This window comes from Eschscholzia californica, unplaced genomic scaffold, assembly GCF_041429995.1.
Source record: "Eschscholzia californica isolate CP2 unplaced genomic scaffold, dmEscCali1.0.p SCAF_3, whole genome shotgun sequence".
NCBI lineage: Eukaryota > Viridiplantae > Streptophyta > Magnoliopsida > Ranunculales > Papaveraceae > Eschscholzia > Eschscholzia californica.
Window position 1 is genome coordinate 58,784,995 of NW_028238420.1, and position 24,506 is coordinate 58,809,500.

Sequence of the window (24,506 nt, forward strand, 5' to 3'; positions counted from 1 at the left end):
TAAGATATCTCCAAGTAGTTTTACCAATGAGAGAGGTGTTTGCTTCTGATAAAGATCGAACTCCAAGACCCCCATGTTGTTTAGCACTGCTAATGATTTTCCAGTTTATGAAGTGTAATTTTTTTTCTGATGTAGAGTGATCCCACCAAAAACTACGTTCAATTCTCTCTAATGTATTTGTGATCTGCTTTGGGAGTTGTTGAAAGCTGAAAGTATACGTACAATAAGCTCCCAAAGTAGATTTGATTAAAACTGTTTTGCCAGCTTGAGATATATATCTGCTTTTCCAATTTGATAATGTCTTCTCATATTTTTCCACAAGCCATGAGTAAGAATCAATACGGTTGCCTGGTTTCAGAAGAAAAGAACCTAAATATTTTGCTTGGTTATTCATTATAGGTGCCTGTAGAGTGTTGGAGAAGATGTCTTTCATTTCAGCAGGGATTCCCTTACCAAAAAGGATGGAAGACTTGGCAAAATTAACCTTCTGTCCCGAGAATTGAGAGTAAGTATTGATAATATCCTGTATAGCTTGAAGGTTTGATGTGGTGACTCTCCCAAAGAGGATGAGGTCATCGGCAAACAGTAGATGGGATATGGTAGGACTTTCTTTGTTTAGCTTGTAGCCATTGTACAGATTATTTGATTCATAATAATGGATGAGGAGAGAGAGGGACTGAGAGACCAGAAGAAATAGGTAGGGGGACAGTGGACACCCCTGCCTGAGACCCCTAGTTGGAATTATATTACCATGTAGTTGACCATTAATTTGGATCCTGAAAGCAGTAGTAGTAATGCAGGACATGATGAGGTCTAAAATAAGACCTGAAAAACCCATAGTCCGAAGAATTTGTTCTAGAAACTCCCAATGAACTCTGTCATACGCCTTTGCCATGTCGATTTTGAGAGAGAAACCTCCCCTTTTAGCTTCAGATTTGCGTATAGAATGGATTAGCTACTGAGTAATGATTATGTTATCTACTATTTGTCTCGAAGGGACGAATGCATTCTGTGTCCACATGATGCACTGGTCTAGATAGGGGCTTATACGGGTGGCTAATATTTTCGTGATGAATTTGTAGAGAGAATTGCACAAAGATATTGGTCTGAAATCAGAGGCCATACTCGGGTTTCGGATTTTAGGAATTAGGGCAATAGTAGTGGTGTTAATGGCTGAGTCGATCTTGCCCGAAGAAAATACCTGCTGTATATAAGTAACCAGATCTGCGCCCAAAATGTCCCAATTATGTTGATAAAAATGGCAAGGTAAACCGTCCGGACCCGGGCTCTTGATTGACCCCATTTTCATCACTACTTCTTTGATTTCTTCATAATCCGGAATCCTAGAGATGTAGCCCATTTCAGATTCCGATAAAACTTTGTACGCATTGAGTATCTCTGGCGGAGCTGGCTCGACTGGTTCCGCCTTAAACAAATTCTGAAAAAAATCATTGAGATCATTAGCTATTTCTTGTTCATTCATAGATGTGCTACCATTTTGTAGAGTTAACTGAGTAATCTTATTTTTTTGTCTCCTGTTGGATACGGCCAAATGAAAGGCCTTCGAATTTCGGTCACCATTATGGGCCCATTTCTGTTTAGCCCGTTGTTCCAATTTTGTACGTTGAATCTCCTCTAGGTATATTAATTCCTCCTGAATGTCACTCTCTAGGTATAGAGAATTTGGTGTGGGTGGGCCAGATTGAATGTCAAGAAGTCTCTTACGAAGAATTTTTAGTCTGTTTGTTAAAAGACCAAAAGCTCTTTTGCTCCAAGTAACTAAGCTATCTTTAATATTGCAAACCCTATCATGAAAGGAACCGCTACTGTTGTCCCAGCTGTCCTTTAAAGTATCCTTGAAGTCAGAATGCTTAGACCAGAAAGTCTCATAATGAGAGATGGTCTGGATAATGCGCCCCTCGACATTCAATTTAAGGAGAATGGGCGCATGATCACTGTTATATCTAGGGAGATGAAATAGGCCTGATTTCGGATGGTCAAAAAGCCAATCGTGAGAGCACAAAGCTCTATCTAATCGTTCCCTAGTAAGGTGATGAGAGGACCTATTATTGGTCCAGGTAAAAGCTGGTCCATTAAATCCAATATCAATAAGGCCGGAGTTAGTAATGAAGGATTTAAAAGAAGAGGAGAATGGGGTATTGACACTACCCCCCCACTTCTCAGAAGAAGAGGAGATACAATTAAGGTCACCAATACAAGCCAATGGGTTAGAGATACCTAGAATTCGTGTAAGAATTCTATCCCAAAAGCTAGGTCTGTCCATCACCCTAGGGGGACCGTAAATACAGAAAAGGTTCCAATCAGGTTTGTTCTGGAAACCACTAATAGTAACATGGATTAAATTAGCAGAGGAATAATTTACAATAACAGACATATTATTAGACCAAAGAAGGAGGAGACCCCCGCTTCGACCTTGCGACAAAACAGGAAAAGATTGAGTTAGACCAAAAGTACTGAAATTAGGAATAGAGGAAAGGTTAGAGAGACGAGTTTCCGATAAAAAAACTAAGTCTGGTTTAACCGATTGTAGGAACTGAAATAAAGTTGTCTTTGTCGGGACGTTCCCAAGACCCCGACAGTTCCACGCCAGGCAACTCATGATTCCGACGGCATTATGGGTGCCGTAACCCTTTCAGAAGAAGTGCTCGGATTGTCATTCCTGCCGGTCCTTTTGAAACATCTAATCTGCCGATCACTGTTAGTTGAGGCCGGGAACTGTGTGACTGAAATTGATGATCTATTCTCTGTCATTAGATCATCATGGGCCGTTGCTTGAAAACCCGTTAATATACCCACCACCTGTCCATCATTGGAAATAACTTTAGATTTCTTAGTATTAGATAAATGAGACAGCAACTCTCCGAAAGATTCAGTGATCGAGGGAATGGGCATCTGATATTCTTTAGAGAAATCATTAGAATGGCCTTCGTGTTGGGAACAATCTTCTTTTTGTGATGCAGATGCATTATAAGACATCAATTCTTTTCCTGTACCCCTGGCATTAAAAGGAACTTTAAAAGAGTCAGAGTAGTTAGGCTTGATAGCCTTAGAAATTAATGCTTGTTGTTCTTCATTTAAATTCCACTTTAATAGGTCTGTAAATCTTAAAACAATGGGGCAGAATTTGATTGTGTGTCCAATAAGACCACAAGATACACAAAATCGGGGAAGTCTCTCAAAACGTAATTCAACACGAATCAACTTAGTAGGAGAGAGTTTGAGATACACATCCTGTCGAAGTGGTTTAGAAAGAAGAAATTTTATCTTTACTCGGCCATAAACACTCCAACGAGTAGCGTCCTCGTCCGTTGTAGCGATGAAATTGCCGATGTGTCCCGCTAGCCTGTTGACCGTAATGTGATTTAGAAAACCGAGAGGGATGCCATGCATTTGTACCCAAAAGTAGGCCGAATCAAAAGAATGTTCTTCAGGAGCCAAATGAACATTGCATTCTTGTAATACAACCAGTTCGTCAGAAATTGTCCATGGGGAGCTTTCTAAGGCCAATGATAGTTCACTTGAAGTTTCGAATCGAATGAGGAATTTGTTATCAATTAACTCCGTGAGATTAAATTTATTAGGCCCATGAATAATTCGAGATAACCTAATCATGGCCTGCCCAATATCAATACGTCTAGACCCCAAAAACTTGATTACTCCTCTCTTGTTATTCTCTGTGAAAGAACTGATTAAATCAGAGCCCTCAACCGTGATCGGTGGAACATCCTCCGTAGTGAGAGATGCAAAATGTTGAAGAAATTGGTCGTTTGAAGTTGCCATGAAATCTTGAAAACAAGGATGGATCGAATTGAAGTTGCCAATTTCGAAATGAAAGCAAGGGATAATGAGAAGAGACTAATCTCAGGATAAAATCTCCTATAGAGAACCGAAAAAGTATTAATAAAACCGAAAAAGAGATAGAATAACTGCTAGAAACCGAAAATAACTGCTAAGTTGACCGGAAAAGAGACCGGTAACTAATTCGGGAGTGGCGGCGCCACCTTAACTGAATTCGCTCCGCCCGACTGCAAGACTGCATATTTATCCTTATCCTCATTCCACAGTTGAATAATTTTGGTACTTAATTAGTCAACGCCGATGATGGGGTTATTGGTCAACCAGTCAAACCAAAAACAGCAACCCAACCGTAAACGCCATCTGAATCTAAACAAGAAACCCTAGAAATGCAGAATCTTCTCTGATTTCTTCCGCCATGGCCTCTTCATCTTCTGATCTTTTTCCGTCTTCTCCAATTCAATAAATTTAAAGTATTCAAAGGCTAGGGTTTCAAATCTTTAAGTTAAATTTATATTCTTTTTCTCGATTTTGTTCATTCCTATTGATCTTCTTCGATTGGTCATACTCTTTTCTACATTTTATCTGAAAGTGATGACTGAAGAGGAAATTAACGCGTAGTGGAAAATAATGAAGATACGACGGAAAAGTCTGTACTTTTGTTTAATAATGACGAAGAGGTTAACGTGGATCTGGCCCTGGAAATCCCGGACAGAGATGAAGTTAGAGAGGGTAAGAGGAAACGAGGTGAAGATTTATCTTCTTCTTCTTCTTCTTCTTCTTCTTCTTCTTCTCCTTCAGATGAATTGGTGATTGCAGATCTAATCGATGGCGGAGTACACTCATTTTCGAGGAGAAAAACTATGAAGATAATAACAAACAAGAAGAAGAAACCCTAAAGGGGGAAACTGTAAGTATATTCACTTATCTTGCTTCAGTTCTTTTTGATTTATTTTGTTCATGCCTAATTAAGATTTCACTTAAAAAGGCCTAAATTTGAATTCCACTCAATTAGCACTAGAAAAAAAGAATTTTAGATCTTTTCTCAATCACTGTTGAAAATTTGACAGGCAAAAATGCGGCAATCATGATTTAGCGGGTTAAAGGATATTGCTTTGATTTGAATGTGATATTGTGCTTCTGTTTTCGACATATTACTTCTTAGAGTGCAAAATCTCAAATAGTGTTTTCTTTGATGTGTAGCTCAATTTTGTGGGTCCAGAGAGGCCAGAGGAAGTTATATCTGTGGGAACAGAACCAGTCGATATTGTCGTGACAGAAGTAGTAGAGCGAGATAAATTTAAGGAATCAGAAAGAGTTGGTATCTTCGGAGCTGTAGAAGTAATTGAAAGAGCTAAACTCGCAGGAACAGTTGGTATCGTCGGAGGTGTAGAAGTAGGAGCTAAACCCACAGAAACAGAAGGTCTTGATATGGTGGACAATATTGTGATGCGAAAACTTCTTGTTAGTCGAACTGTTGAGATTTAAATTTTGAGTTAGGTTATAAAGCTGAATCTCTATGTATATAACTACAGTTCCTTTTTTTCTTGTTGTTTTTAGAGAGGACCAAGGTATTTCGATCCTCAAAATAACAATTGGAGTACGCATGCGTGCTATAACTGCGGTGGAGAAGGTCATACGGCCGTTAACTGTAGAGCTAAGAGGCGTGGAAACCTTGCTATATTTGTGGGAGTATTTGGCATGCTTCCAGACATTGCAAACAGGTATTCTGTTTCTATTTACAAGCTTCCAGGTTGATTTTGGTTTCTTTTTGTTTCGCGTTATTCCCATTGACACTTGAATTAACGGGTCATACATGTGGTTGAGGCCAATTCTCTAGTATTACCATTTGGATTAGCTTGGCTAATCTGAAAATGGTGGGCACTTACCTTGACTTCCTTTCACAAAATGTAGATGTTGATTAATCAGAGGATTTTTCTTCCACTCTTTGTGCCACAGGGATGTGCAAGGGGAAGAAGGGTTTCCCGATGCGTTAAGAAATTCTGTAGCTACTTCTAAAAAAAAATCTGTTTTCCAACCATTTTTGTGGTCATTGAGTTCAAAATTTCGTCACAGGATCACCATCAATAGTTATCTAGCTCCATATGTTTAAAAAATGAGTTCAAAATTTCATCACAGGGTCATTGAGTTTAAAACATGTTCTGCCAAGTATATTGTATGCATGTGTTTGGCACTTTGGCTTATATACTGTAAACTCAGATTCATCTGAGAGATTTAGGGTTGCCTAGATAATTATGTCATGATCTTGCTATTTTTACTTTGAAGTGTTTAAGCTTTTGCTAGCACATGTTACCAAATGTCCACTATGGACCATCTCCACCTGTATACCTCAAGAATTTCAAATTTCCCTACTCTCTCTAAGAGTTTGTTGCTTCACGGAAAATGGGGTTTCCTAGCTTCAGGTCACATTACTGATAACTATATTTCCATATGAGTTAATGAAATTCCGTCCGAATTACTCGGTTCAGCTCGGTCGAGGGGAACCGAAGTCCAACCACTGTCCAACGACCTGTTCGCACCCTTAACTGCTAGCTGATCAGTCATTAAGTTATTTGCTCGGTATTTTTTCAGGGAAAATTATGCTACGTATGCAATAAGGCAGGCCATTGTGCCAAAAGATGTCCAGACAGACACCAAGGGGGCTCTCCGAGTTCTAGTATCTGCTTAAGATGTGGAGATCCTGGGCATACTCTGTTCTCATGCACCGGGGATTATGCCCCTGAGGATCTCAAGGTATATACAAACTTCTCAACACTAATTACTATTTCATTTTGGTATTTGGTAAAAGAAAAATTTTGTGTTGTTACTTACTTGGACAGGACATAGAATGTTATATTTGCAAAAGTTCTGGTCACCTTTGTTGTGTTGAGTTCATAGCTACTGGTCGGAGAGAGGTTTCTTGTTATCACTGTGGTCAGTCTGGCCAATTGGCCATAATGGTTTGGTAAGTCATTTTGCTACTCAATTAATATAAGCTTCTAGGTACTCTGTCCCTTATATTGACAGTGGTGTTTTTTCTCACTGTTTGAATCTGAATCGCCTGAATCAAGTAAACCAAATGCATCCGAAATTAACCATTCAAACGATTCAGACAAAAAATAGAACACACTCTAAAATTTAGCTCAAGTCATGTCAGACCAACGTTACCAGATACTCTCTTCCCACTAGCGTACTGCGTACCCAATTCACCGTATCCTTTTTGAGTGGGTTCGCTATCCAGTAATCCAAAATTAGCGTACCGGAATTTTGAGTCTTAATGAACCCAAAGTCTTCGTAAAAAATCTATAATTTCTACGAGTTCAATAGTTAACTACAAGAATTTGATGAATTGACCAGTTAGAATTTAAATTTTATGGAGACAAAATATCTGAAATTAGGTGTATCTATTACAAATGCATCATAAAGAGTACATATTGTCTAGGAAAATAGTCAAAAACGTATTGGATCCGAAAATAGCGAACCGAAGAAGTATACCCCTAGCGTACCCGATACTCACATGATAGCGTACAGGTTGCCGTACCACGTACCGGAGCGATCCGCGTACCAGGTAACCTGACCTCAAGTCAAATTTTAGATCTGACTGATAAAAACATGCAGACACTACAGAACGTCTACATTTACCCAACACTCTATTCTTAAGCAAATGTACTAATACAGGACTGTCCAAAACAACGTGGGGATACGAGTACCTCAAAGTCACCTACTTTGTGCTTCAAATGTGGGGAGGAAGGACATTTTGCACGAGAATGCATGAATTATTCCAAGGTCTAATTTCTCTTACATAGTTTTTGTCGTCTTTTCTTAATTCAGGTTGTAGGGTTTCTAATTTTGTTATGCTTTTATAGCCTGATTGGAAGATGGGTGAATTTCAACACCAGTTCAGAGGTTTACAAGAGAAGCTGAAGATCCTAATGGTGTCAAATTCTTACCTGATGATATCAGGAAACCTCACAAAATTAACAGCATCGAGTATGATGAAGTGGGTCTAGGGTCGCATGACATGTGTGTAGTAGAAGCGACGAGGTTGGTGGATAAGTGATGATCCAGGAGATTTTTGAAATCCAACCTTAATTATTCGTGGAAGCCCAAGTTCTCATAGATCATGGTTCAGCTAGCCCATGTTCTCAGAGATATTCTGCTTCAGGGGTCTGGCAGCCGTGGCAGTATCAGCGAGAGAAGAAGCTATGATTGGTAGAAGGATCGCTTCTTATGTTTCATGGAGTAATGGTTAACTTGATACACTGCAGGAAGGAGACTATTCTACTTGTGGGTCCTCGTGAGGTTCTCTATATCTTGTTGTAACATTTTAACTTTATGGGCTTCTGTTTTAACCTAATTGTTTTCCACAGGTTGGTGTTGTTAAGATACAAAGGAATAAAATATGAAAATGTATAAGCTCGAGTTGAGTTCTAAGTAGCTGTTTAGTTGTAGTTTTTTTTTTTTCTTCTAATCTTTATTAACACCAAAAAATATTTCAGAAAGATATGCCCAAATTTCCACAAAAAAATAAGAAGACCCAAGTTTAGCTATATGATATATATATATAGTTAGTTTTAGTTAATGCTTGCTTATATTAGATGCATCCTTTTCTATTTATAACAACTACTAACCCTAATTGAATGGTCCCACTTTTGTAATACTCGTACATCATTCTACTTCTAAATTCCCGTTGAAAGATCCAAGCTTAATTGGTTTTAGTTTTGCACAAGGTTGAGCATGAATCTAGTATGGAAAGCTTTTTAAGAACTTCAGACTGAACCTGTGACACCCCAAGCCTCCAGGCAGCTAACGATATCCCACATTGCTCACAAGAGTGTTCGGAGACTGGGCTATAAGTGTACGCTCAAGCTTAGTAAGCACCGAGGCCTTTTGAGTTGGCTTGTGGTGCCTTCGCCAAGAACAAAACCCCGTACCCATGTGGACTTGGGCCTGAGTGGTTAAGGCGGGGACAATATCGGCAACTGCTAAGGCTTGGGGCGTTACAAAGTGGTATCAAAGCCGAGGACGACTCTTCGCTGAGGGTGGGGGATTGTAATATCCCACATTGCTCAGAAGAGTGTCCGGAGACTGGGCTATAGGTGTACGCTCAAGCTTAGTAAGTACCGAGGCCTTTTGGGTGGGCTTGTGGTGCCTTCGCCAAGAACAAAACCCCGTATCCGTGTGGGCTTGGGTCTGGGTGGTTAAAGCGGGGACAATATCGGCAACTGCTAAGGCTTGGGGCGTTACAAAGTGGTATCAGAGCCGAGGACGACTCTTCGCTGAGGGTGGGGGACTGTAATATCCCACATTGCTCACAAGAGTGTCCGAAGACTGGGCTATAGGTGTACGCTCAAGCTTAGTAAGTACCGAGGCCTTTTGGGTGGGCTTGTGGTGCCTTCGTCAAGAACAAAACTGTAACATCCCATGTTTTCAAGGTTAGTTGAAAGACTATTTAACAATTGGGTCAAGTCAAAAGAGGGGTTAAATTTGCAACTTGTTCTGATTTCAGGGGTCATTTTGCAATCTGGCCAAATCAAGGGACTTGTTTAGGAGGTGTTGTAAATGTAGGACTCAGAAATGAACCCAACCCACTCTTTCCTTCCACCGTGCATGCATGTGAGACGTGTTACATAGGGGATAAAGTTTGATTATTTTAAAAATTATACGTGGACCCCACTTCATACCAATTTCCTTTAACCCACTTTTACCCACTTTTACACCCACAACAACAGAGAACATATATTATGAAATGGGTTTGGTCGTGAGGTTTGGGAGTTTAATGGATTTTTGGCCGTGAGGGTTTCGAAGTTATTTTCGTCGATTTCTTCCTGCCTGATTGTCGGAATTCTATGAAACTTGTTCCAGGTAATCCCATTCGACTTGTTCTACATATCTATCCGTTTAGAATTTTCAATTTCGTCCGTATTTGATGGATTTATGATGGTTATTTCGATAACTGTATAGTTGTACTAATTTCATTTGGGATCGAAATTTGGAGCTATTTAGACGATTATTATTCGATTTCTTCTAATGGTTTATGTTCAGGATCATGTTTAGATTGTTATGGACTATTTTGGGGTGACCATATAGACGGTGTGCTGCCGAATTATTTTGCGACTCGAATTTCATGTTTGGAATAGTTTGGAAATAAATTGGAATAGAGATAGTTACCCGAATTTTATCATATTTCGTATAAATGGAAAGTTTCAGCAATAGATTTATAGTATTGAATTCATTATATGATTTGTCAGCTTATGGAGACTCTAAAATGAGAAATAGAAATTATGGGAAGTTAGTTAATTGGTTCGTAGGCATTTTCGATATTCAGGAGACATATGTACGAAGTTAGAGATCGATTTGACAGATACTTGAAGTCTTCCGAATTTAGCGAATTTGCTTTTAAGTTTTCATGGTTTTGTTTTAATTATTCTTTTTATTTACGAAGGTTCTTATCGAAGAACCTAATGTTTCGATTCGATTTTTTTGTTATTCTTCCTTATCCCAGAGTTTGCGAATGAGGAGGAATTGGGTCGTCTGGTAGGTGGGGAGTCTTTGGTATGGCAAGGACTGAAGTAGGGGTTCTGAATCCTTTATCCAGCATGGTTTTATAGATAATGAATATGCTAGATTATACAGTTATATATGCGCCATTATAACTAGAGTTTAGGTAGCATGAAACTCGATTTATGTGATGAACTGAAATATGCTTGAAATGTTTTGATGCGATATGAGAAATGTTTTCGAACTGATTTTACGATGATTGTGAACTACTGGGATTTTCTTGTATGTACCCGACTGCGGATTATGTCAACCTACGGGCACGTAGCCATTGAGGGTAGGATGACATGTGGACACGGTTGTGATCCGTGTGAGACCGGTGAGGTGGACGACACTAGTCATGAGACCTGTGGGAGTAGAGTGCTTCACTTGCTGGCCATTGGTGCTCGTGCCTCCAGTTTGAGGCTCAGGGACGTACTCCTGACCGCTCGTCTGGGAGGTGACATTGATTGGGAATCCCTCTGCTTTGTGTGTGATATGGCTATTGGTTGTTCCACTTCCGTGTTTGATAAGATAATGAATCGAATATGAATATTGGTTTTGATAAATGAATGAAACTGATTTTAAAAGATCGCATTAGATGCATGACAGGGTACCGAAGAGAATGAGGTTCAGGTCCTTCCATGGGTATTGGGGGACGGCTCTCTTATTCGAACTCGGTGATCAAAAACTTATTTAGATACTTAAGGTATATATGTATCATGAGGTAAACTCTTCAATGATTGCGGAGTCCCTTAGTGGGAGAGGGGCTTACCGGCTAGGGGTAAGTCTCTTTCTCGAGGAGACGTAGTGCATTAGCTAGTGCCATAAATGGGCTGGTACTATCTAACGCACTCTAGGTTCTCCTGAGGTACTCTCCTCTTATTGGGAGCGCACCATGGGTGGGCAGCTAATCACTGCTATTGCTTGCTAGATTAAGGAAAATGGTTTTGTATATAGTATATACGGTAACTGGTTTGATAACTCGCTTTGTCATGATGTTTACAACTTATTAAAGGAACTTTTGAAAACGTGATGGGTTTTGGATTGGTCTTCTACCAGAATAACTCGTGTCGGTGAGTATTCTGACCCCCTACCAGTTGTTAGTGTGCAGGTTCTTGGTTGTAGCCTCGAGGCGGAGTGTGTATTCCAGCCGGTGATCTTGTCTGACGAGGCTAGCAGAGTTATGTCGTTTTATATGATTTTTCGTTATTTTCAAGTTATGTATTTATCGCAGAAACCAAACTCTAATATGTATATACGTAAAACTTAGAGTTGTTTATAAGTTGTATCGGTGTTGTATGAGGCGTTTGTATGTTTGTGGTTCGGGTTTCGACCCGAAATTGAGTTGAGTTTGTTTAGCTTCCGCTTAATAGTTTATTCTTGTATATGCGAATGTATGGTTTGCATGACAGGTTTACAGGTGCGACCGGTTCGATTTACAGAGGAGACTCTGTCAGATTTTTGTCTCGTCTGTGAGTTGCCGGGGCGTGGTCGTGTCTATTTTGGGACACGGGGCGTCACAGTTGGTATCAGAGCAGTTAGTTCTGGTGACCCATATCAGAATAGTTGGTTCTGGTAACCGATAAGTCTTGTATAGTGTAGAGCCTTGACTGCTCTAGACTTTAGGGAAAGATAAAATTTGCCAAGATTAGGTGTCTAAAAGCTTCAAGATTAAAATCGACCAAGAATAAAAGATGCTATATATGTATTTGTTTCTTTTGATTTTCGTTTCTTGATTCGTTTTACTTGCTAAAGGAAGACTCGACGGATGGTTTAAGATTGTTGTAGATTTCTTACAATGTTGTACAAGATGTTATGGGAGGACAGTCAAGGGTTAGGAGTTCAGAGGTAAATTTTGGGCAAGTCGACATATCGATGTTTTGGAAGTATCTAAGACAATAGTAGATGAGGAAATGAGTCAGACTTGGTAATGCAGACCTCATGGTAGTTATACACATTCCTTCATTTTTGAGCTTCGATCAGATCATTCAGAGATAGTTGAGATTGACTTTGATCAGGTTGTTTCGAGCGTGTATTGTTTCAGTTTAATTACAGATAAGTGTGGGTCTTGATTTTATTGGGTTTGACGGAATGTTTCAATATTAGAGGTCATATGGATTGAGTTGGTGTTGGGTATTAGAAATATCGGGGGTTCTTAAATTATTGTAGAATGTTTTGCGACGGTTGGTTTATCTACGACATGTATAGATATTATAGCGGTCTTCTATTTTCATTTTATCATCTTATCGACAACGACTATATTTTTCTTGAGATTATAGTGTCACGCCAAAGTTGACTTGAATTTATTATAGATGTCTTCATTCTTTATTTTCTTATTTTATCGAGTCAACGGTATTTTCTTATATTATTGAGAACGATATTTTCTGAGGATGTGGGATCAAAGGCAACTTATACTAGATAGATTATGGAGGTCTTCATTCTTTATTTTATTATATTATGGACAACGGTATTTTCTTATATTATCGAGAATGGTATTTTCTTTGAGGAAATGGGACCAACGAGAACTTATTCTTATATATAGATTATAGAGGTCTTCACTTTTCTTTATCTCTTCATATGAAGGATCGTTATTGAATATTCTTGGATCCTGTGGTTATGTAGAAGAATTTGGGAGATGAAGGATTGAATCTAGCTTGTTTATAGAGTTTTGCCAGATTGACTTTTGTTAGATAAAGTGAGTTGGTGATTTTCGAAATGGGTCAGGTTCTCTCAAATTCAGAGTTGGTCGAAAGGACAGGGAATAAAGAAGCGAGTTGATCTAAATTTCGGGGACGAAATTTCTATAAGGGGGGAGGATTGTAACATCCCATGTTTTCAAGGTTAGTTGAAAGACTATTTAACAATTGGGTCAAGTCAAAAGAGGGGTTAAATTTGCAACTTGTTCTGATTTCAGGGGTCATTTTGCAATCTGGCCAAATCAAGGGACTTGTTTAGGAGGTGTTGTAAATGTAGGACTCAGAAATGAACCCAACCCACTCTTTCCTTCCACCGTGCATGCATGTGAGACGTGTTACATAGGGGATAAAGTTTGATTATTTTAAAAATTATACGTGGACCCCACTTCATACCAATTTCCTTTAACCCACTTTTACCCACTTTTACACCCACAACAACAGAGAACATATATTATGAAATGGGTTTGGTCGTGAGGTTTGGGAGTTTAATGGATTTTTGGCCGTGAGGGTTTCGAAGTTATTTTCGTCGATTTCTTCCTGCCTGATTGTCGGAATTCTATGAAACTTGTTCCAGGTAATCCCATTCGACTTGTTCTACATATCTATCCGTTTAGAATTTTCAATTTCGTCCGTATTTGATGGATTTATGATGGTTATTTCGATAACTGTATAGTTGTACTAATTTCATTTGGGATCGAAATTTGGAGCTATTTAGACGATTATTATTCGATTTCTTCTAATGGTTTATGTTCAGGATCATGTTTAGATTGTTATGGACTATTTTGGGGTGACCATATATAGACGGTGTGCTGCCGAATTATTTTGCGACTCGAATTTCATGTTTGGAATAGTTTGGAAATAAATTGGAATAGAGATAGTTACCCGAATTTTATCATATTTCGTATAAATGGAAAGTTTCAGCAATAGATTTATAGTATTGAATTCATTATATGATTTGTCAGCTTATGGAGACTCTAAAATGAGAAATAGAAATTATGGGAAGTTAGTTAATTGGTTCGTAGGCATTTTCGATATTCAGGAGACATATGTACGAAGTTAGAGATCGATTCGACAGATACTTGAAGTCTTCCGAATTTAGCGAATTTGCTTTTAAGTTTTCATGGTTTTGTTTTAATTATTCTTTTTATTTACGAAGGTTCTTATCGAAGAACCTAATGTTTCGATTCGATTTTTTTGTTATTCTTCCTTATCCCAGAGTTTGCGAATGAGGAGGAATTGGGTCGTCTGGTAGGTGGGGAGTCTTTGGTGATGCAAGGACTGAAGTAGGGGTTCTGAATCCTTTATCCAGCATGGTTTTATAGATAATGAATATGCTAGATTATACAGTTATATATGCGCCATTATAACTAGAGTTTAGGTAGCATGAAACTCGATTTATGTGATGAACTGAAATATGCTTGAAATGTTTTGATGCGATATGAGAAATGTTTTCGAACTGATTTTACGATGATTGTGAACTACTGGGATTTTCTTGTATGTACCCGACTGCGGATTATGTCAACCTACGGGCACGTAGCCATTGAGGGTAGGATGACATGTGGACACGGTTGTGATCCGTGTGAGACCGGTGAGGTGGACGACACTAGTCATGAGACCTGTGGGAGTAGAGTGCTTCACTTGCTGGCCATTGGTGCTCGTGCCTCCAGTTTGAGGCTCAGGGACGTACTCCTGACCGCTCGTCTGGGAGGTGACATTGATTGGGAATCCCTCTGCTTTGTGTGTGATATGGCTATTGGTTGTTCCACTTCCGTGTTTGATAAGATAATGAATCGAATATGAATATTGGTTTTGATAAATGAATGAAACTGATTTTAAAAGATCGCATTAGATGCATGACAGGGTACCGAAGAGAATGAGGTTCAGGTCCTTCCATGGGTATTGGGGGACGGCTCTCTTATTCGAACTCGGTGATCAAAAACTTATTTAGATACTTAAGGTATATATGTATCATGAGGTAAACTCTTCAATGATTGCGGAGTCCCTTAGTGGGAGAGGGGCTTACCGGCTAGGGGTAAGTCTCTTTCTCGAGGAGACGTAGTGCATTAGCTAGTGCCATAAATGGGCTGGTACTATCTAACGCACTCTAGGTTCTCCTGAGGTACTCTCCTCTTATTGGGAGCGCACCATGGGTGGGCAGCTAATCACTGCTATTGCTTGCTAGATTAAGGAAAATGGTTTTGTATATAGTATATACGGTAACTGGTTTGATAACTCGCTTTGTCATGATGTTTACAACTTATTAAAGGAACTTTTGAAAACGTGATGGGTTTTGGATTGGTCTTCTACCAGAATAACTCGTGTCGGTGAGTATTCTGACCCCCTACCAGTTGTTAGTGTGCAGGTTCTTGGTTGTAGCCTCGAGGCGGAGTGTGTATTCCAGCCGGTGATCTTGTCTGACGAGGCTAGCAGAGTTATGTCGTTTTATATGATTTTTCGTTATTTTCAAGTTATGTATTTATCGCAGAAACCAAACTCTAATATGTATATACGTAAAACTTAGAGTTGTTTATAAGTTGTATCGGTGTTGTATGAGGCGTTTGTATGTTTGTGGTTCGGGTTTCGACCCGAAATTGAGTTGAGTTTGTTTAGCTTCCGCTTAATAGTTTATTCTTGTATATGCGAATGTATGGTTTGCATGACAGGTTTACAGGTGCGACCGGTTCGATTTACAGAGGAGACTCTGTCAGATTTTTGTCTCGTCTGTGAGTTGCCGGGGCGTGGTCGTGTCTATTTTGGGACACGGGGCGTCACAAAAACCCCGTACCTGTGTGGACTTTGGCTTGGGTGGTTAAAGCGGGGACAATATCGGCAACTGCTAAGGCTTGAGGCGTTACAAAACCAATGAACCAAAGATAGCTTACCTCTGGGCCTCTTACTGCAGCTTGCTGGTATGTTGTCAATGGCCGTTCTATAGGAAGCCTGGAGTAGGGAATGAAGCCTGGTCCGAGACCGGTACGTGGAAGATCCTTGCTAAGTATACAGTTGCAGGCGCGCATGAGAGAGAGAGAGAGTAAGAGTGAGTGATGGATAATGAACACTGGCGGATCTTGGGTCAAACTTCATTCCGGACACCCTGCTTTCTTTCTTGGTCTTCCTCTATACAAACAAGGGCTAGATGCTATGGAAATAGTGGTGGCCAACGGGCCGTGCCGTTCCGTGCCGTGCCGTTCCGTGCCGTGCCCAGACCACAAAGGTCTGGGCACAGAAACGACCCATGGAAACGGCCCGGTCGTTCCCGTGGCGTTTCCGTTGCGTTTCTGGCCGTTTCTTCCGTGGCGTTCCCGTAGTCGTTCCCGTGGCCGTTCCGTGGCGTTCCCGTAGTCGCTCCCGTGGCTCCGACCCATTCATAAATATTTTTTACTTGTAAAAAAAAAAGTAATAAAAGAAATATTACATTTTTTTTCAAGTAAAAATTGTGATGTACAAAAACTTTAGAGTCTATGTCATATCTTTGTTTATTTTGTTGGAAAAGAGTTGTATAAAGACTCTCCACATTTACTTTATATTTTGTGGTTTAGGTGTGGGACTATCTTTACCACTTTATTTGTTTATTTTTTTTTAAATAAGTTTTAGTTTGTTTCAACAAAAAAAAATCTAAGTAAAAAAAAATAAAGTAAAACCTCTTTTGTACTACACCAATTACTAATAAATGGGGTGGGAGTGTACAACACCCTCAAAAGAGAGTGTTGTACACCCTAAGTAACTTTTTAAAATTAAAAAAATTAAAAGTGTTTTGAGGATGTTAGTACACCCTAGGTAATGCTTAAAAATTCAAATAACTAAATTGGGTCGTTGCTAGCGTGTCGTTGTTGCCGTTTCCGTTTCGTGTCGTTCCGTGCCCACGGGTCGTGCCGTGTACGATCCGTTCCGTGTCGTTCCTGCGTGTCTAATGGGCCGTGTTTAACGGGTCTGGGGCTCTAAAATCCTAGCCCCGACACGGAACGCCAGACCCGTGACGGGTCGACACGACACGGAACGGACCGTTCCGTGTCCTCAAATAAACGGGCCGTGCCGGTCCGTTTCCGTGTCGGCACGGCCCGTTGGCCACCACTATATGGAAACAACATTGATGCTATGCCCCGGACCCGGCGGGCATACTCACATTTTCCATGTAGGAATTAGGTGAATAATGGCAGAGTAAGATGAGCATCAATAACTAATAAGCTTGAGAGAGAGAGAGAGGATGGTCCACATACACATGAGAAAAAAAAAATTTATTTTGGTGCGTAAAGTAGCGGAGAGCTGATGAGATAGTGTCGAAGGATATTGTTGTCTTCTTTTAGGTTAGATTTTGGGGGAGTGGTAGGAGACACTCGGGATCTTTATGTTGAACAAGAGTGCTATGTGTACAAAAAATGACTTAATTTGTGATTTGCTGACTCGCTTTACTAAAAGTTAAAGTGGTACAAAATTTGACTACGACCTAGACTGTTCTTTTACCTGAGTGAAGTTAACTAGTCACAGATTAAATCAAAACTTTTTATACACTTAACGTTTCTTTATGTGGATCAGATGAATGAGGAGGTAGCACTGAAAAAATTTCACTAAAAAAGCAACAAGATTTTTGTGGATGCACACAAATTATGTGTTGGTTACAAATATTGAGATCCAACTGCCTGTTTTCCGACACATAAGTGCCTAACTTTACATACTTCGTCAAGTTTGTATAGTATTTATTTGTTGAACCCCCGACACTCCAATGGGGTGTCATACTTCTAAATCTAACAACTATTTGTTCTTTTTACTGTTTACCCTCATTGGCTCCACCTTTGAATGGCTAGAGAAAGGCAAAGGTGAAGAATATCAAACCAAAGGAAACCAAAGCAAGGGGGCCAACTAAAATGTGATAAAAGTAAAAGCTTAATAGACCAAACTCTGTTCCTAAAAGAGAAAGAAAAACCTTCTCTTTTTCTGATTCCCCCCACCCCATACCTAAACAAATCTCTTTAACAACTTCTTTCTTCTCATTATGATTCTTGTTTAAGTTTCTTTTCTTTTGCTTTTTCATATACAACAAAAAATTGGTGGCTTCTATTTTTACAGTTTGACATGAAAGAAATAAAGAGTACTCTGTTTTTCGGAAAAGAAACAGAGAGACTGTCTTCTTTTGTTTGATGACTCCCAATTCTCAAATCCATCAATTATTTATTTTGGACGATTGCCTGTTTATCAATCCGTGCTATTAGAATGTCTCTTTCTCTATCTATTGAAGCAACATTTACCCTAACCCAAAAAAAATATCATAAACTCCACTAGAAGTTGGAATTGATCTTAGAAATTCTCAATTTTTTTTAACCAGTTTGATGTGGGTATAATGTTTTGTGATGGTTTTTGGGAGGTTGGGGTTTGATTGGATTTGATGATTTGAGATGAAGATGAAAGATTCTTCTGTTCTTGAAGATGGGGTTTAAAATGAGACTTGTTTGATTGAGGTTCAGAATGCTTTTTAAGCTCCTAAATTGCTTTGTCTTAGTTGTTGCAGAGATTATATGGTCTTGGGTAGGTGAGTTCTCACTTGGGCCTGTTTCATCTTCCATTTTTGAATCTCCTTAAACCCTAATCCAACTAACCAGTATTCTAGAGAGAGAGATATAGAGAGTCTTCACTTGTTAAGTAGCCAGGGATCATGGTCATGGCTAGACAAAGAAACCCCATTTCAATCCTCCTTCTTCTTCTTCTGATTATATATTCATTTTCAGACCTTTCTTATACAGAACACTTACCATCTTCTCAGACCCAAACCCTCAAAAAACTCCACAAACTTCCAAACTTTCCTACTACTCCATTAATCAGCTGGAATAACTCCACAAATTTCTGCAACATTGAACCTACTCCATTTCTAACTGTTGTTTGTTATGAAAAAAAGCATAACCCAACTTCACATTTATGGGAACAAAGGAGGAACTCCCTCATTACCTCAAAATTTCTCTATCCAATCATTTTTCTCTACAATTATAAACTACCCACCTTGAAAGTTCTCTCACTAGTTTCTCTTGGTTTATGGGGTACCCTTCCCTCTAAAATCAATCTTCTATCTTCCCTTGAGATTCTCAATATAAGTTCAAATTTCTTTTATGGTGAAATTCCTCAAGAAATTTCATCACTTACTAATCTTCAAACACTTGTACTAGATGATAATTGCTTCACTGGTCATGTCCCTGATTGGCTTAATGAGCTTCCAATTCTTGCTGTTTTGAGTTTGAGGAACAATTCATTTACTGGGTCTTTTGCCAAAATCATTAAGTTCTTTGGAAACTCTTAGAGTTCTTGCAGTTTCAAAGAATCGACTGTCAGGGGAAGTTCCTGATCTTAGTGGTTTGACAAATCTTGAGGTTTTGGATTTAGAAGATAACTATTTTGGACCTAATTTCCCTAGTTTGGGGAGTAAACTTGTTACCCTTGTGTTGAGGAAGAACAGGTTTAGTTCTGCCATTAAAACCGATGAAGTAAGCTCTTATTATCAACTCAAATGGCTGGACATTTCTTGGAACAGATTCGTAGGGCCATTTCCAACATCATTATTGTCTCTACCTTCAATTGCTAATCTTAATATTTCAAATAACATGTTCACTGGAATGCTGTTGGAGAATATGACTTGCAATTCGGAACTTGGGTTTGTCAATTTGTCATCAAATCTTTTGATTGGGAAATCGCCTACTTGTCTACTTTGGAACTCTAAGAACAGAATTGTTCTGTATGTAAACATGGGCTATGTTCATGCAAGGCCCATTGGCCAATTGTCATGAACAAGGCCCATTAGTATGTCCCATACAATAAGACCATGTATAGACTTGTTGGGTTGAAGGTTTGTTGGGCTCATAAAACTCATTCATGTATTGAATCTAATATGGACACTATCTACTTGTATGTGTTGACAACAAGATGAATCTATAAGCATGAGGTGTATAGACTAATGTATTTGTTGTCAACAACACAAATCCACAAGTATGAGTAGTTAAGGCTATATCATATGAGTTGTCTAGGCTATATCTTGTGTTGTCAACAAGAGAACTCCTTAAGTGTGTGTTGTCTATGCTATTGTATGTGTTGTAAGCAAGACAACTACACACTTATTAAAGGTTTGACTAAGCCTATTAACTTGGTGGTAACTAGTACAAACTCTATGATGGATTAGAGACTTGTACTAGTATAAATAGAGATGGAGAATAAGATGGAAAGTTATGCTCTTGCTCACTAACTCAAGCTAGTCTCTCCATCACTAGTGCTTGAAGGATAGAAGAGAAAAGAGTATACAAGTTCATCTTGTAGAAAGCAAGGAGTTAAGCTTATTGGTTATAAAGAGCTTATGTTGGTTATAGTAAGAAGTTATTTCTAATCTCTACAATGGAGAAAGGTATGTAATTATTTCATGTTAATAATTACCTAATGTTCAAATTTCCATATTGATTTTGTGACAAACATGAGTCCCTAGATTCTTGTGTGTTCATGAGAAAATTTTGAATTACTAACTTGTCTCATGAACACTACTTATAGAATGTTTAACACTGTATGGTGGGAACTTTCTAACTACTGAAAAACAATATCAGGATCCATATTTCCATTGCCAAAATGAAGCTTTAGCTGTGGGGATATTACCTTCTAAGCGAAAAAACGAAGACTGGTTCCATTAGTTATAGTTGGAGGAGTTGTAGCAGGAATCACTCTTGTTGGTCTTTTGGTTTTCTGGTATCTGAGGAACAAACATGGCAAGAAGACAATGAAAGCGTCATCGAAAGGATTAATGAAGGAGAAAATCTCAACTGATTATACTGAAAAACTGCATTTAGATGCAAGTAAGGTGTCATCTTTCACTTCTTTTGATTGCATTTATAATATCTCACTTATAACATGATTTTTTCATCATTTCCACTTCTTCGTGTTCTTGTTTGAAGGATATATATCTCTAAGGATGAGACAAAGAGCACTTGACCTTCCTTCTTACCGCGGCTCTTGAGGAACTTGAGGAAGCTACAAATAATTTTGACTCTTAGTTTTCCTAGGGAACGGTTCTCATGGTCAAGTAAGTCTCCTATCTCCCGTTACAGAAATAAGAAATGCTTCTTCAGCTAGTCTTACTCGGGGTTTAATTCAGAAGTTGGTGTAGCATCATTCTGACCACATACTTCATCAAGTTCGAGTTGAAACCTTAATAATTTAAAGTCAAAGTACAAATTGTGACATTAATGAATTGAGTACAAATCAAGGACTTACTTGCTTCTGTTGTGATGTCAGATGTAAAGAGGTATTTTAAGGAATGGGTTGTTGGAAGAAATTCCACATATGTGGGCTCACATATGTATAGACATGTGTATGGCTATCTCAGTAAATTGTCAAGTCGTAAAGTGGTCTAACATGGATTGACTTGACCAGTAGGTATCAATTTGTCATGGAATAAAACGTGTAGAGACCATTAAGTGATTTCTAATTTGATGAGGGGCCAAATTAGAAATATAAGTCTATAAATAGGGGTTATGGTCCCCATTTGGGCTTCTTCCCTAATCTCTATACTTTTGGTTAAGTGTGAATCCCTTCATCACAAGAGAGATTCTAAGGAGAAGAAGAACCAAGTGGAAGATCAACCCATCACACCAAATACAAGTTATGGATCAAGGTACGCTTCCGCTTTTATTTTCTATCTCTTTGAACCTAATGGAGTATATGCATGTTTTATGTTTAACATCTTGTTTGATCATAATCAATTTAGAAACATGAATAGATTATGATCTGAAGGTTAAATTTCTAACACGGGTCATTGTCGTAATTAGATGTTTGAAAGTAAAAGGAAACCGAAGTACTCAGAGCTTTATGCATTGTAAGAGGTAATGAGCTGAGATGAACCGAGAAGAAGATGATGGATGGAAGATGAAGTTAACTACCTTAACCACCAACAGATGATATCAGCACTTGCTCACTTAGAGAAAGGCGCCCCAAGATATAAAAAACAGAAGCACTAGATGAGGGTGCGTTTAGCATCTACCTTATTAAACTAATATTCTAATTAGTTGTTAGTTAATACTGTTTCTCTCTTTCTCTCTCTATAACTAACTCTCTTCTAATCTCTCTTCCTATATAAAGAGATATTGTAATAATTGTAAAATTACTATTGATTTGAGAAATTTAATTCAAGAGGAACTTCAAGAAACTCATAGCTTTCATGGTATCAGAGCCAAACCCTAGAAATCGATTTTCAAAGAAGGAATTGAAATCAAGAACTAAAGAAGAAGCTGATCTTCTGTCATCAAGGAATCAGAGATAACAGTCTTCATCAACATAACTAAACTTCACCAATTGAAAGATGAACACCAATCAAGTTCAGGTAAACTACAATCCAAATCTCACAAATCTCATATCTGCTAGATTAGATGGATCAAATTTCCTTGTGTGGAAAGATCAAGTCGAGAATGCCTTGATAGGAAATGACCTAGTGTGCTACATTGATGGCACCTATAGTGAACCCCCTCAGCCAATTATAGAGGAAGGAAGAGATATAGCTAACCCAGCTTATCTTCAATGGCGGAAAACCGATAGTTTTGTGAAATCTTGCATAAAAGCTACGATTACACACTCTATAGCTTCGGATATTTTAGGTTTAAAAACATCTAGAGAGATTTGGTGTTATTTAGAAATGGTTTTTCTTCAAGAATTTGAAGCACAGAAGTCATCATTAAGAAATAAGCTTCAAAATATTAAGAAAGGATCATCTTCTATATCTGAATACTTGAGTAAAATCAAGAATCTTGCTGATTCTCTTGTGGCTGTAAATGACAAAGTATCTGAACCTGAGCTTACAAGAATTGTTCTTCAAGGATTAGGGAAGGAATATTCCCAATTTGTAATAACAGTACAGAATAGAGATGGGTTGCTAAGTTTTGGAGAACTTAGAAGTAGGTTAACCCACCGTGAACAATGGTTAAAGGAACAAGATTCAACAGATGATTCAAGTGAAATGTTTTTTGTTAAGAAATTTCAAAACAAGAATACCCCTAGACCCTCATCAATGAGGTTTTCAAACCAAAAGCAAAACTCAGAGTATATCCCAAAGTCTCAATTTAGATCAAATCAGAGACAACCCACTGTTCAATCAAGAAACCCAAACACATTTTTTGACTTCTCCACTGTGCCTTGTGGCATATGTTATAAGTGGGGACATACTGCTAGACAATGTAGGATGAGGTTCAAAGATTTCTCCTCCGAATCTTCAAGGTCTTCAACAAGAAATTTTGCAAACTTACATCTTCAAGAAATTGAAGAAGAAGAAGAAGAGGAGGAAGAAATGGATTCACAAGAGAATGATGAGGAACAAGCTCATTTTGGTCTAGCACTTGATGATGAGAAAATCACTCATGAACAAGCTCATTTAGCTGAAGATATGAAAGATAAAAGATGGATAGCAGACACAGGAGCTACTAGCCATATGACACATACAAAAGAAAACCTAAAATCTAGGACTCCTTATGAAGGTTCAAGTGGAGTCATGATTGGAGATGGTAAGTGTCTGGATATTGCAAACACAGGTGAGGCAACTTTGGTCACTGGACCAAACACTTTCCAGCTTAAAAAGGTACTCCATGTCCCATCTATTAAGAAGAACCTGTTATCAATCTCCAAATTTACAAAAGAAAACTTTTGTAGTGTGGAATTTCTTCCATGGGGTTTCCTTATAAGAGATCTTTGGTCAAAAGACACTCTAGCAGAAGGACCCATGATAAACAATCTATATAGCATTGATTTTCAATTGGACCCTAGTACAGTACCTAAGGAAGAAGGAGAAATGGCTTGCATAGCTAAGGCAACTGCTGAGATATGACATAATAGGCTGGGACATGCTTCTCAAGAAGTCATTTCATGTTTAGAGAAAGATAATTTGATCAAAATCACTTGTAAGAATTTCAAAAGTGTTTGTTCATCATGTCAAATGGGAAAGAGCCAGAGATTACCCTTTCCCACATCAGAAAGTTCAGCCACTTCTCCTCTTGAGCTAATACACTGTGACATTTGGGGTCCAGCACCTGTCACTACTAAGTCTGGAATTCGATATTACATCCTTTTTCTTGATGATTACAGCAGGTTCTTTTGGGTGTATCCTATGAAGCTAAGGTCTGACAGCTTAAAGTGCTTTCAACACTTTCAGACACATAATGAGAAATTATTCTCTTTACCTATTAAGAGGTTCCAAAGTGATGGTGCTCCTGAATTAAGCAAAGGAGAGTTTCAATCTCACTTGGCAAAACATGGAATTGGGTTTCAAAGCTCTTGTCCTTATACACCAGAACAGAATGGTCGAGCTGAGAGAAAAAATAGGCAAATCACCTCAGTGGGTAATACATTGTTGTTTCAGGCTTCTATGCCAAAGGAGTTTTGGTTCTATGCTTATGCTGCAGCTACCTATATTATCAACAGAACACCAAGTAAGATTCTTGCCTATAAAACTCC

General features: G+C 38.7%; 2 long non-coding RNA genes and 1 pseudogene across 5 annotated transcripts; all 3 read left to right on the forward strand.

Moving 5' to 3' along the window:
- Positions 1-3,676: 3,676 nt before the first annotated feature.
- On the forward strand, positions 3,677-8,250 carry LOC147552511 (uncharacterized). 4 transcript variants are annotated; one of them, XR_015238358.1, is made up of 8 exons: positions 4,124-4,563; positions 4,636-4,726; positions 5,020-5,280; positions 5,377-5,540; positions 6,409-6,570; positions 6,657-6,781; positions 7,495-7,602; positions 7,683-8,250. It is a non-coding gene; the product is annotated as an uncharacterized LOC147552511 (long non-coding RNA). The 4 variants fall into 4 exon arrangements; XR_015238360.1 differs by having other exon boundaries at positions 4,188-4,548; XR_015238357.1 differs by having other exon boundaries at positions 4,088-4,726.
- A 2,144-nt stretch (positions 8,251-10,394) lies between these two features.
- Positions 10,395-15,696, forward strand: LOC147552512 (uncharacterized). The gene is made up of 3 exons (XR_015238320.1): positions 10,395-13,626; positions 14,269-14,335; positions 15,401-15,696. It is a non-coding gene; the product is annotated as an uncharacterized LOC147552512 (long non-coding RNA).
- Positions 15,697-18,699: 3,003 nt separating this feature from the next.
- LOC147552513 (putative inactive leucine-rich repeat receptor-like protein kinase At3g03770 pseudogene) lies at positions 18,700-19,987 on the forward strand (annotated as a pseudogene).
- Positions 19,988-24,506: the final 4,519 nt, after the last annotated feature.